The sequence below is a fragment of the Cebus imitator genome, unplaced genomic scaffold (assembly GCF_001604975.1).
Source record: "Cebus imitator isolate Cc_AM_T3 unplaced genomic scaffold, Cebus_imitator-1.0 Scaffold143, whole genome shotgun sequence".
Classification (NCBI taxonomy): domain Eukaryota; kingdom Metazoa; phylum Chordata; class Mammalia; order Primates; family Cebidae; genus Cebus; species Cebus imitator.
Genome location: NW_016107458.1, coordinates 1,545,661 through 1,558,477, shown reverse-complemented (window position 1 = coordinate 1,558,477; position 12,817 = coordinate 1,545,661).

Genomic DNA, 12,817 nt, shown 5'->3' with positions numbered 1-12,817 from the left:
TGTGAAAAAGTGGGAAGGAAGCAAACTGACATTGAATGGCTCCAGGTCTGTGGGAGGCAGTGGGATGGGAACTTTGACTATCCACCACCACCACCACCACCAAGATGATGAGCACTCACTGTGTGCATCACACTCAGTTCTTTAGATGTATTACTTCATTTAATTCTTAAAATTCCTCTTTAAAATAGGCATGAAAATTACCATGAAGGTGAGGAACTTAGAGTGTTCAGGTTTTTAAGGAGCAGAGCAGCAATTTGAACAGAATCTGTATTTCCCCTAGTGCTTTTGAATCAAGTTAAATGAGTTTAATACCAAAACAGTAATAAATATCACAAAAAATATTTGTTGAATGAATGAATGAAATAAATTATGAGAACCAAGTTTTATTTAAACTTGTAGCTATGTACTATTGTTTTTTAGAACTATACTATTTGTTTTCATATCTGTTACTCATTTAAACCTCATAGTACCTTGTGATATTGGTTAAATTATTCTCATTTCCCCCGTAAGTTTTCTTTAACATAGAAAAAGTCAAGCAAATTTGTCCTCACTTTATTTTGAAATATTGGTTAAATTGTTCTCATTTCACTTGTAAAAACTCTGAGACACAGAAAAAGTCTGTGTCTTTTCTATCAAGATAGAATAGTAGGTAAATTAAGACACAGACATCTTTAGTCAAATTTCTCTTATCCTGTTGTCACCCCCTTTTTTCAGTCTCCCACAGCTAATCATCCCTAACATACAAATGTACATACTTTTCCTGAGAGCTTTTATCTTTGCACTTCTTAAACAAATTAATTTTGTTGTACAAATTGGAGATAGTTTTTTAGTGTATCTGATACAACTTCTTATATATTAACCCATTTTGAGAACTGGATATTAAAGGAATTTAGTCCCACAGATATTCACCAATGCTTCCCTCATTTTAAAAATCCAGTAGAAAATAATGTGTCATTTAATAATTAAAACAGACTTTGTCTTCAAAAATTGTACAGAATAGGAAACAAGCTACATTGTCATCTCCTTAGATTTCTTTCCCTAAGTTACTCTATTGTCTGATTTATTTAAGCCCTCTAGGTTATTATAAAATATTATTTTGGGGGGGCTTGTACTTGGCTTATGCAAACTATTTAATTCAAAAGATTTCTGATACCCAGTGCTGATGATGGTGTGAGAAAATGAGCACTGTTTTATACTGTGGATGGAGATGCAAATTGGTGCTGTCCTTTTGCAAGGCAATTTGAAAAATAAGTGTCAAAACTTAATACAGTCATACTGTCCTATCAACCTGGACCTAAAATATATCCTACTGAAATAATGGCATGTATGTATAAGGATATTTATCACATTGTTTATAGTGGCGACTTTGAAACAACCTAAATATCTTTTAAAAACAGAGATTTGTTTATATTATTATAATACACATACACAATATTTTATTTTGATGACATAATCTATATTTACAGTGAAAGAAGTTCATGATACAGTATTAAATGCAGCAAAAAAAATGACAGAAGAGTGCATGTCTATTTATCCTTTAGGCACATGTAACCATAGGAAAAACCAGTAAAAAATGTTCACCAAAACGTTCACATTTGTCAGCTCCGAGTGGTGGCATAACACTTACCTTCATTTTATTTCTTACACTTTTTTGTATAATGTTTTCGGATGAGAATATACAGGTCTACATTCTCCTTTTCAAAATCAGTCTAACCAAATATGTTTTGGAAGTGAGAAATTGTTAAATTCTAGGATGATTTTGTCATATGTACATTTTCTGAGACAGCAAAACGTGTTAATATTCACAGTAAGTGATGTTAATACAGCTTTATGATAACTCAGTTCAGGTCAGCTTTTTTCCACAATGAGTTGTAGCAAAATCTTTGTTTTCAAAGGTTGATTGATCAACTTTTGGAATTTCAGATAAGAATTTGTCTGCCTTTTATAATCAGAGAATAATATACTGCAAAAAATTTATTTAGGAAAAGAGGTGGAATGTGTCATTCTAAGTCTGAACCATGGAAGTGCCTCCTGTGCTAATGTTGGCATGTCAGTTGATAGGTGGTTATGTGAAAATGAATTTATTTTAGGAGACTCCTTTTTTGTTTTTGTGTATCTATGTGATACAAAAGTGATGTAAAAGCTTTTAGTTCCTAGTGAAATGCTGCTTAGAACAAGTTAAATCACTTCATGACAACTGTCTTATATTGTATAAAATGGTAGGACAAGAGTGTTAATTAAGTATGGGCTATTAAAAAGAAGACCGTATGAGTCATTTTGGAAAACTATCTTCTGCAGCTGACATGTCAACAACTTGTTTCCCGGGAAGAAAGTAGTTTTGCAGGTTCTTCTGTAGTCTAATGGCATGCTTAGCTAGGTGGGGGGTTAATAAGCAACATCTGATGGTGGCAAAGAATTCTGCCACATATCCCACCGTTCATTTCAAGATTGCTAAGCATCTGTTTCTAACTGGGATCATTTTGATTATCTACTTTTCAAAGCAGGCCTAGGCCTATAAACAGAAAACACTTTTTCACACTTAGAGATATAGGTTAGATAGAGCTTTGGAATGATTCTTACCTCTATAGCCTCATGTTTCACGATAAACCTGAAGTGGTTACTTTAGCCCAAATGCTTAAATCCCGTGGAACAAAGGTTGGATAAAATGTTTCTCTTTGCTTTGTTGTGTTACTGCTTTATTTTAAAACATTTCTTTACACTCTTGGATCTTTTTGGATTTCTTGTTGAATAGTGGAAAATATAGAAAAATATGAGAGAGTATCAAGATCACCCACAATCTTTCTGCTCTGAATTTTTGTGTGTATCTGTGTGTCTTTTGGTGTTTGTGTGTATGTGCATTTCTCTGCATGTGTGCCAGTTGTATAAAAGTGTACATAAACTAGTATGGCACTTTGCATATATAAACACATTTAAACTTCTCAACATCCCCATGAAGTCAATCTTATTATTATACCTATTTTATAAATGATGAACAAGTAAACTATTGAATCTGCTGTACATAGTTATATATAGTATTTCACAATGTTTATTTACACTTAAAACTATGATCTGTTTAATTTTCTATATTATTGTTCTTGGAAAATTATTTTTATAACTGCATATTTCATGGTGTTGACATACCTTAATTTAACAAGTCCACAGTCATTATATGATAAAATTGTGTTCAAATTTTCACTTCTATAAATGATATTTATATAATAGTTGTATACCAATATTTCTATATTTTCTTGTGAAAAATTCCTATAAGTGGAATTATTGGTCAGTTTATGATAAACATGTATAAAGAGGTGGAAGCTAGTGTTAAAGAGCACAGGTTCTAGAGATAGGCAGGCAGTGTACATTTAAATCTCACGACTCCTCCCACTAATCCATTGTAATGTGCCAAGTTACTGCAATCTTTCAATGACTAAAATGAAGGAATATTATAGGATTCTGAATAGAATTAAGAGAGATAATACATCAAAAACATTTAGCGATAGAACATACACTGGGGAAAAGACAACCTCATCAATAAATGGTGCTGGGAAAACTGGATATCCATATGCAAAATAATAAAAACTAGATTCTTATCTCTCCCATATACAAAAACAAATAAAAATAGATTAAAATCTAAGACCTAAATCCATAGAATTACTGAAAGAAGATATTGGGGAAACTCTCCAGGTCATTGTTCAGGGCAAATATTTCTTGAGTAATATCCTACGGGCATAGGCAGCCTAAGCAAAAATGGACAAATGGAATCACATCAAGTTAAAAAGCCTCTGCATAGTAAAGGATACAATCAACAAAGTGAAGAGACAACACACAGAAGGGAGAAAATTCTTGCAAACTACCCATCTAATGAGGGATTAGTAACCAAAATATATAAGGAGCTCAAACAACTCTATGGGAAAAAAAAAATCCAATAATTTGATTAAAAATAGGTGAAAGATCTCAATAGACATTTCTCAAAAGAATACATACAAATAGCAAACAGGTCCATGAAAAGGTGCTCAACCTCGTTGATCATCAGAGAAATGCAAATCAAAACTAGAATGAAATATCTCATCCTAGTTAAAATGGCTTATACGCTGGAGGGGATGTGGAGAAATGGTAACCCTCATACACTGTTGGTGGGAATGCAAATTAGTGCAACCACTATGGAGAAGGATTTGGAGATTCATGAGAAAACTAAAATTAGAACCATATGATACAGCAGTCCCTTTGCCAGGTGCAGTGTATCAAAGGAAATTGAATCAAAGAGATGTCTACACCCTCATGTTAATTAAAGCACTATTCCGAATGACCCAGATTTGGAAGTAACCTAAGTATTCCTCAACAGGCAAATGGATAGTGAAAATGTAGTACACACAGTGCAGTACTATTCAGCCATAAAAAATAAGGAATCTTGTAATTTGCAACAACATGAATGGAGCTGGAGGTTATTATGTTAAGTGAAAAAAGCCAGGTACAGAAAGACAGACTTTGCATGTTCTCACTCATCTGTGGGAGTAAAAAATTAAAACAATTCCTCATAGAGATAGGAAGTAGAATGATGGTTATCAGAAACTGGGAAGAATAATGGTGGTAGGGAATGAGAATGGTTAATGGGTACAAAAGTATAGTTAAAGAGAATGAATAAGATGTAGTGTTTGACAGCACAACAGGGTGACTTAGTCAACTATAGTTTATTGCACATTTTAAAACAACTAAAAGAGTATAATTGTATCATTTGTAATAAAAGAAAAAGCCTTGAGGTGATGGATACCACCTTTATTCTGATGTGATTATTATGCATTGTATGGCTATATCAAAATATCTCATGTATTCTATAAACATATATACCTATGTACCCACAAAAGTTAAAAATTAAAAGAAATTAAAAAAAAATACCAATGAATGAACAAAATATGGTATATATTCCTAGAAGAGAATATTTTTCAGCCATAAAAAGGAATGAAGTACTGATAGATACAACAACATGGTGAACCTTGAGAACGTTTGCTAACTAAAGAAGCCAGCCACAAGAGACCACATACTACATGAATCCATGCATATGGAAGTCCAGAACAGGGAAAATCTATAGAAATAGAAAATAGATTGGTGGTTGATTAGAGTTGGGCAGTGGGGATGGGAAAATCTGAGGGTAGTAGTTAAAGAGTATGAAATTTCTTTTAGAAGTGATTAAAATGTTCTACAATTGGTGATGGTGGTAGCTGCACATATCTCTGCATATTTTAAAAACCATTTAACCATTTAAAACGTTATATACTTTAAATGAGTGAATTGTATGAAATACGAATCATATCTCTATAGAGCTATTAAAAATAGCATTGTACCTGGTCCATGGCTGCCTTTTCTCTTTTCATATTTTTAATTCTACGCATTTTTATGTAAAGTATCTCTTTGCTAATTGCAGATTAAACTTTAAGACTTTAACATGATCAATTAGTTAAAATATTTTATAAGTGTATTGGCCTTTTGTATTTTTTATCTTTGTTATCTCTTTTTCTATCACTTCAATTGAATTTTATAACCTTAAAAAATTTTCTATTAAATTTTTCAGTTGAATTAAATTTTCAACTCACACGACATAGATTTAAAATATTTTTCTGCACATTTGTATTTCATTATAGAGTTTTTAAAAATATATGTTAAAAGGAGTTAGTACAGTAACTTTTTTCTGTTTAAAATAATTTTTCACTTTCTTTGTTTTTTGCTTAGAGAGGTTTTTACCCACATTTAGATCAAGTAATACATATTTATATTTTCTTCTAGCTACTTTTTATTTAGAAAATACCACTCTACATTCTGATCTGGAACGTCATTTTAATGTTGATGTTGTGAAAAGCAGTTTTCATATCTACCAAGTGTCACTTGACATCTTCCTCATTAAAAATGTACTTGAAAATTTTATGGAAGGGGAAATAATTTATACCTTGGAATTTGTTTTATCTTTTTGTTGTTGTTGTTAAACATGTTGACCATCAACAGTATTTTCTAAAGCCTTCTCTCTATAATAAGAATGTTGATACTTATTAATAGAAGTGAATACAAGTATGAGGCCTCATCCATTGCTTTGAGCATATCTATTTAATACCAATTTTTACTTTGAAATTAATTTTCATCAAAGTTCATTCTCTCTGACCACAGGTCCGCCGTTTATAACTCAGCTGCCATTTGAAGTGATACTCAAAAGATTAAGTAACGTTTAAATCTTTTGAAAGATTTAAAGAACTATTTAAAATGACATTTTGAACTGCCAATGGATTCCATCTAACTTTTGACCAATATTTATGATTGTTGCAAGCCTTACATTTTCATATTAGTATCATATGATTAATAGCATCTTTATTACTCTAGATTAACTATCATACTTATGCTGTTGGTATGAAGAGAAAAGAAACTACTGTTTTCAATAATTGGAATGGAGGCTTGACTCACTTCAGTGATGTTTAGAAAGCTTAATGTTGATTATTTAGATTCATTTGGCATTGTTTTTCAGCTGTGTGTAAGGTAGTACTATTAATCCTATTTTTCAGATGAGGCTTGGGATGAAGATTAAATACTTTGTCTAAAATCACAGAGCTAAAAATTGGTATTCAAATCCTGTGTTTTTCACTTTTACATCTCTTATTGTGTTTTTAAATATAAAACTTAATAAATCTGAAAAAGTCCATTGATTTATTTTATTCAATCCAATAGAAAAATTATGTATATATGTGTCTATGTATGTACATATACATATGTATATTTCTTTTTTTTTATTATTTTGAAGTTTAGAATTTTTGTATCTTGTGTGCTTTTTTTTCCTAATAAATACATTTTAAATTTTACTTAAATATTATTTTGTCAGGTGAATTGTGTCTGTACCAGCTTTCTTTTGGGTTATTGTTTTCTTGGAATAATTTTTCTCTTTTTTTTCCTGTGATTTAAGTGTATTTTTTTTAAATTGCATTTTAGGTTTTGGGGTACATGTGAAGAACATGCAAGATTATTGCATAAGTGCACACATGGCTGTGTGATTTGCTGCCTTCCTCCCCATCACCTATATCTGGCATTTGTCTCCATGCCGTCTCTCCCCAACTCCCCATCCCCCGCTATCCTTCCCGTTTCCCCTCGACAGAGACAAGAGTCTTGCTCTGTCATCTGGGCTGGAATGCAGTGGCATGATCTCGGCTCACTGCAGCCTCCATCTGCCGTGTTCAAGAGATTCTCCTGCCTCAGCCTCCTGAATAGCTGGGATTACAGGTGCCTGCCATGATGCCCAGCTAATTTTTTTTGAATTTTTACTAGAGACAGGGTTTCACCATCTTGACCAGGCTGGTCTCAAACTCCTGACTTCAAATGACCCACCTGCCTTGGTCTCCCAAAGTGCTGGGATTACAGTCATGAGCCACAGCACTCCGCCAATTACATATATTTTTACCTGTAGCTAATTTTTAAAATTAGGCTGAACAAAGATATTTATTCATTTAAAGTATTCAGACACAACCTGCAAAACATTGGTTGTTTTTGTGTATTTTCAACTTATAATCAAATATTTTCTGAAAGGACTTTGGTAATAATTCCTTTTGAATAAATCCTAATGAATTCTGATATTCCAATTTTCTAAAGTAAATTGGCAGTGGACTGTAAATATGTCAATTACTTCTAATCCTGGATGGAAACTTGGCTTTTTGATCATAAAAAGCACTTGTACTTTATATAGCAAGTGTGTATCCTTGGAGATGGCTTAAAGGTTATGATGAAACAAATCAACCAGGCATCTAGCAGGTGACTCTGTACTCTTTATTGGCTTTCCTTTAAAGAACTTTGGGAGAAAAATAATCTCCAAATCATTGTATAGCATATTCAAAATGTCAGACTCTGATGTTATGCTGGAACCAAAAAATCCAAATTAAAACCTTCCCAAAATAGCCATGTTAATTCCCTAATAGAGATCCAATTTCTGGAATATATGGAACTACCCATGTCATCTTTTAGTTTTCTTCTCCATTCTGTCTTCATCATGATAAACATCTTTCTAGATCAATTTGAGTGGTTGATGACATTATTTTGGCTTTTAATTTTAGGTGATTTGGTATTAACTAGAGACCATTTAAAGAAAGTGTAACTTTATCAATTTACAGTTTGATTTCAGTGATGTAGCTAATCACTTCTGATTTATTTTCCCAGTAAGTTAAAAATATGTGGAAGAAATGGGCGTTTACTTTGCTAACATCAACTACTTTTTTCAAAATAGATTTATTGAGATATAAGTTATATACCATAGAATTCACCCATTTAAAATGTACAATTCAGTGTTTTGTTTTGTTTTTGTACATTTACAAAATTACGCAGTCACCACAATCCATTTTAGGACATGTTTATCACCATCACAATAAACCTCACACCCTCAAGTAGTCATTTCCCATTTCTCCTCAACTAATCTACATGGTCTCTATAGAACTACCTATTCTGAGCATTTCATGTAAAAGGAATTATATTATATATGATCTTTTGTGACTGTTTTTCTCCCTTAGCTTAATGTTTCAAAAGTTCATTGACGTTGTAGCTTGTATCAGTACTTCATTTCTTTCCGAATGAATATACATTAGTCAATAGATCCCTTTTTTAATTATTATAAATCCTAGTGCTTTGAACATTTGTTGTTGTGTTTTTAATTCCCTTGAGGGTGTATCAACAGATAAAATTGTTTAGTCTTCTGCTAATTCTATGCCTTCCACTTAAAGGAAATGATTCCAGTGGTAGTCTTGCCATTTTACATTACCAGTATAGAAGGGTTCAAATTTACGTATGGCCTTGTCAACACTTCTTATTATCTGTCATTTTGATTATAGTCATTATAGAGGGTGTGATTACCAGAAATTTTATTTTTTATCTTAAAAAAATTTCAAATTTTCAAAAATAAGCCATTTTTTAAATAAAATAACTGCTGTTAGAAAGAAAAGTGATATCTCATTGTTTTGAACCAACTATTTTTTAAATACAGTTTTTTTTTTTTTAAATCAAATGGTTTAGATGGCTTTGGTGATTTGAAATCAAGTCAGTAATCCCCTAGATGGTTTTTTGTTTGTTTGTTTGTTTGTTTGTTTGGTAAACGTAGAAATGGACACTTCTTGTCTTAAAACTTGAAATTTCTATTTGTTTTATCGGAGTTTCCTCCTCAGGAAATGATCTTCAGGCTTCTCAGAAAAAAAAGTATCAAATAACTGAAACTCACCAGATTACCATATCTGGACAGTGAGGTCAGACCCTTCATTCATGATGATTGTGTCCTTTCCCCTCCCTCGTTCCTGTTTTCTTGCACATTGTTTCATTTCTTCCCTGCTTCAGGGAAGAAATGAAACAGGTTTTAGTCCCCCAGGGAGATGGATATGAGACTGGCCGCAGCACTTGATGAACGGTTTCTTCCCCGGAACTACTCGGTGTTTTGCTCATTGTCTCAGTCATTGGATATCTGTGCAGCGAGCAGCAGGGCCTAGACTGAACCCCTTGGTATTTTGATAACAGTGTGAAGACGTATGAAGAATTAATTGGGATTTAGAATATATGGTTTTTATTCTAGAATCTTACCAGGGACTAACTAGTTTCTTCATCTGAGGGCATCTTTGCTGTCTGGTCTGGTGGTGAGTTTGAGATAGTTAGTAACGTGTTTAGTTTCCCAAGAGAAAGTCATACTATCAGTACGTAGGATGTTGGCCCCTGAAGCTTTATGGGACACTTCTTTTTTCTTTATTCCCTAACTTGAATGCTACATAAAATTATATGCCTTTATCCTGAGATAGAGAAACTCTGTGGCTGACCTAAAGAGACTGATTGGTTCCATGGGTAAATATTTTTATTTACTTTTCAAATCTATAGCATACATATTCCTAATAGTTTTAAATTTATTTTAATTTTTATATAATTATCAGTGTCTTTAGTTTTAAATTGATTAATACCCATGAACATGCAGGAATTTGGTGGCCTCGACTTGTACTATTGCTTTTCTTATAATTACCTGTAGTTTCAAGAGTATTTTTCAGGCAGTAGTTTATGTAAATGATGAGTAATCCTTGGAAGAGATATTGAAGTAATAACTCGATTCTAGAACAAGAGAGCAAGCTTTGTTGTTTAATATGTTTTTATTTTATTTTTTAAAATATTATAAATATCCCTAAGACGGGCAAATTCCCACCTATTAAACCAGTTACTTTAAGATATAATAAGTTAATGATATAATTTAAAAAATTGTCATATGATGTGTATCATTTAGGTCTACAATTATTTTGTTGTTGTTGAGACAGTGTCTCACTTTGTCGCCAAGGCTGGAGTGTAGTGGCTCCATCTCGGCTCATGGCAACCTCTGCCACCCTGGTTCAAGCAATTCTCCTGCCTCAGCCTCCCAAGTAGCTGGGATTACAGGCTCCTGCCACACCGTGCCTGGCTAATTATTGTATTTTTAGTAGAGACTGGGTTTCACTATCTTGGCCAGGCTCATCTTGAACTCCTAATCTCATGATCCACCTGCTTCAGCCTCCCAAAGTGCTGGGATTAGAGGCGTGAGCCACCGCACCCGGCCTATTTTCAAGGACAAGAAGAAGTGGTTATGAAATGTTTCATGTTGTTTTATTAGTCTTACTGCAAATGTCATGACAACGTATATCAGGTAAAATCTGCCAATTTTGATCTAAGAAGAATTTGCTACTACAGAATCCTTTTCCTTTCTGTTCTATAACTGCCACATGCCCTGAAGAAGAAACTGCCTCAATGACCTTGGCAACAGAAAGCTGTTCATGGCCACAGGTCAAGCTCAGCTTCAGCATCACCTTTCCGTGCAAAGCAAACGCAGTGAAAGAGCAGAACTTTTATAAAAGGGTCAGAACAGAAACTGAAAGCGTCATCAACATGCATCAGCTACAGACCCCCCTGTGGTAATGGCTTTTAAGCCAAGTTCTCACAGCTCTGCAGTTACTCTAAGATGTTTTTGAAGCTCAGTGTGAGAGGAGACAATGGGTGAAGGTCAAAGCTTCCTATTTCTGCTCCGATTAAAGCATTTCTTAAAACTGTGGAATAGTTTGGGTTTCCATGTAAGAAAAAGTTGCATGGCTTAATACTATTTAAATATTCTTATGCAATATATTTCTGTTAGAAATAAGCCCATCACAATAAGCTGGAGTTTTTTGTTTTTTTTTTTACATTTAATATTGCCATAGCAAAGACAATCAAATCCATGCAATTAAGAAGAGAGATATTAACTTGAACATTAAGCTATAATATATAAGGAAAATGCTGGAGCTACATATCAAAAATATTTTTTGTTTCTGAGAGATGTGATTATTGCCAGCAAATCTTATTTTAAAATACATTTTAAAATCTCTAGTTTTAAAACAATAAGTATGATACCTTTTGTAATATGGGAGGAATATTAGAACAAGAAGACAAAGCTTCATGTTAGCAACAAACAGTAAGAAAGTTTGGGTATTAATTCTGGATCTACTGCTAATAATCTGCCTCCATGATCAAATCATTAATTATCTATGATCATCAGACTTTTTCTACAGCCTGGAAAAAAAAAAAAGGAAAACAAAGCTAACTCATTTAAACGTTTTGCAAGGTAACTTCTAGATCAAAAATTCTAAAAAAATATTAGGAAAGCATTTGGATCTGTTTAGATTCAATTGCATTAAATATTTTGTTATTTACAGTAGTAGTGCTTGGAATGAGAGAAATACCAACCTTCTGTAAGGCAGATTTGGTGATCCTTTAGTTATAGAATTTTGAACAAAGTATAAATGTAAATGCATTTTAATACATAAATGTATTAAGTACATGTGTTTCAATAGACTTATGAGTTCCTATATATTTGGCAGCACAAAAGAAATGTACCGTATTATGAATTTCCTTACAAATAATTCATAATAAATTTGCATAGAACCATAAATAAAACAATAAAGCTAAAAATAGTATTCTGTATTATGATATAGATGAGAGAACAGAGTAGTATATAAGGTTAATGCTATCAGTAAGTGGGAAAAGGAGACAGAAATCTTTCCTGGTCTAATCAAGAACAGATTCCTGCTGAGCCATAGGAGTGGATATTGGAGAAAAAGCGGGTGCTTTTCATGTTTGTTATCTGTATAATATATCTCAGTGAAACTCATCAGAAATACATATGGGATATGTGTTGACCAATTCTAATGTTAACAGTTGTTCTCCTGAAAAAAAAATTCTGTAGAAATGATACTTTATTGAAAATCTCACCAAACATATCATGACTTTTTTTTTCCTTCATCCAGAAGGAAAAAAAGAGAAATCTCCCATCATATTCTTTGGCACTTAGAGAACTGAAGATGATAGAGGCAGAGTTTGTGAGACTGTCAGAGATAATCTACCTTCTATGAAGAATGTTGAGAGAAGAGAATTCTGTTAGAGAAAGGAAAGCCTCGTGGAACCGGAAAAAAAAAACCCACCCTCAATGTTACTCTTTTCTTTAAATATTTGTCTTTCTCCATTATCTTCTTTGTGGCTTCATTAATTTGGGACTTTCTTCATTGCTTTGCAGAATGACTTGGCTTAAGTCATTTCCTTAAGTAAAAATTTTAACTCTTTTACATTCAGAATACCAATTTCTCCTTATTCATTGAGGTTTTTAAGTCTTATCCTTGTATAAAACTGTATTTAAAAATGCACAAGCCACTGGGCGCGGTGGCTCAGGCCTGTAACCCCAGCACTTTGGGAGGCCGAGGCGGGTGGATCACAAGGTCAAGAGATCGAGACCATGCTGGTCAACATGGTGAAACCCCGTCTCTACTAAAACTACAAAAAATTA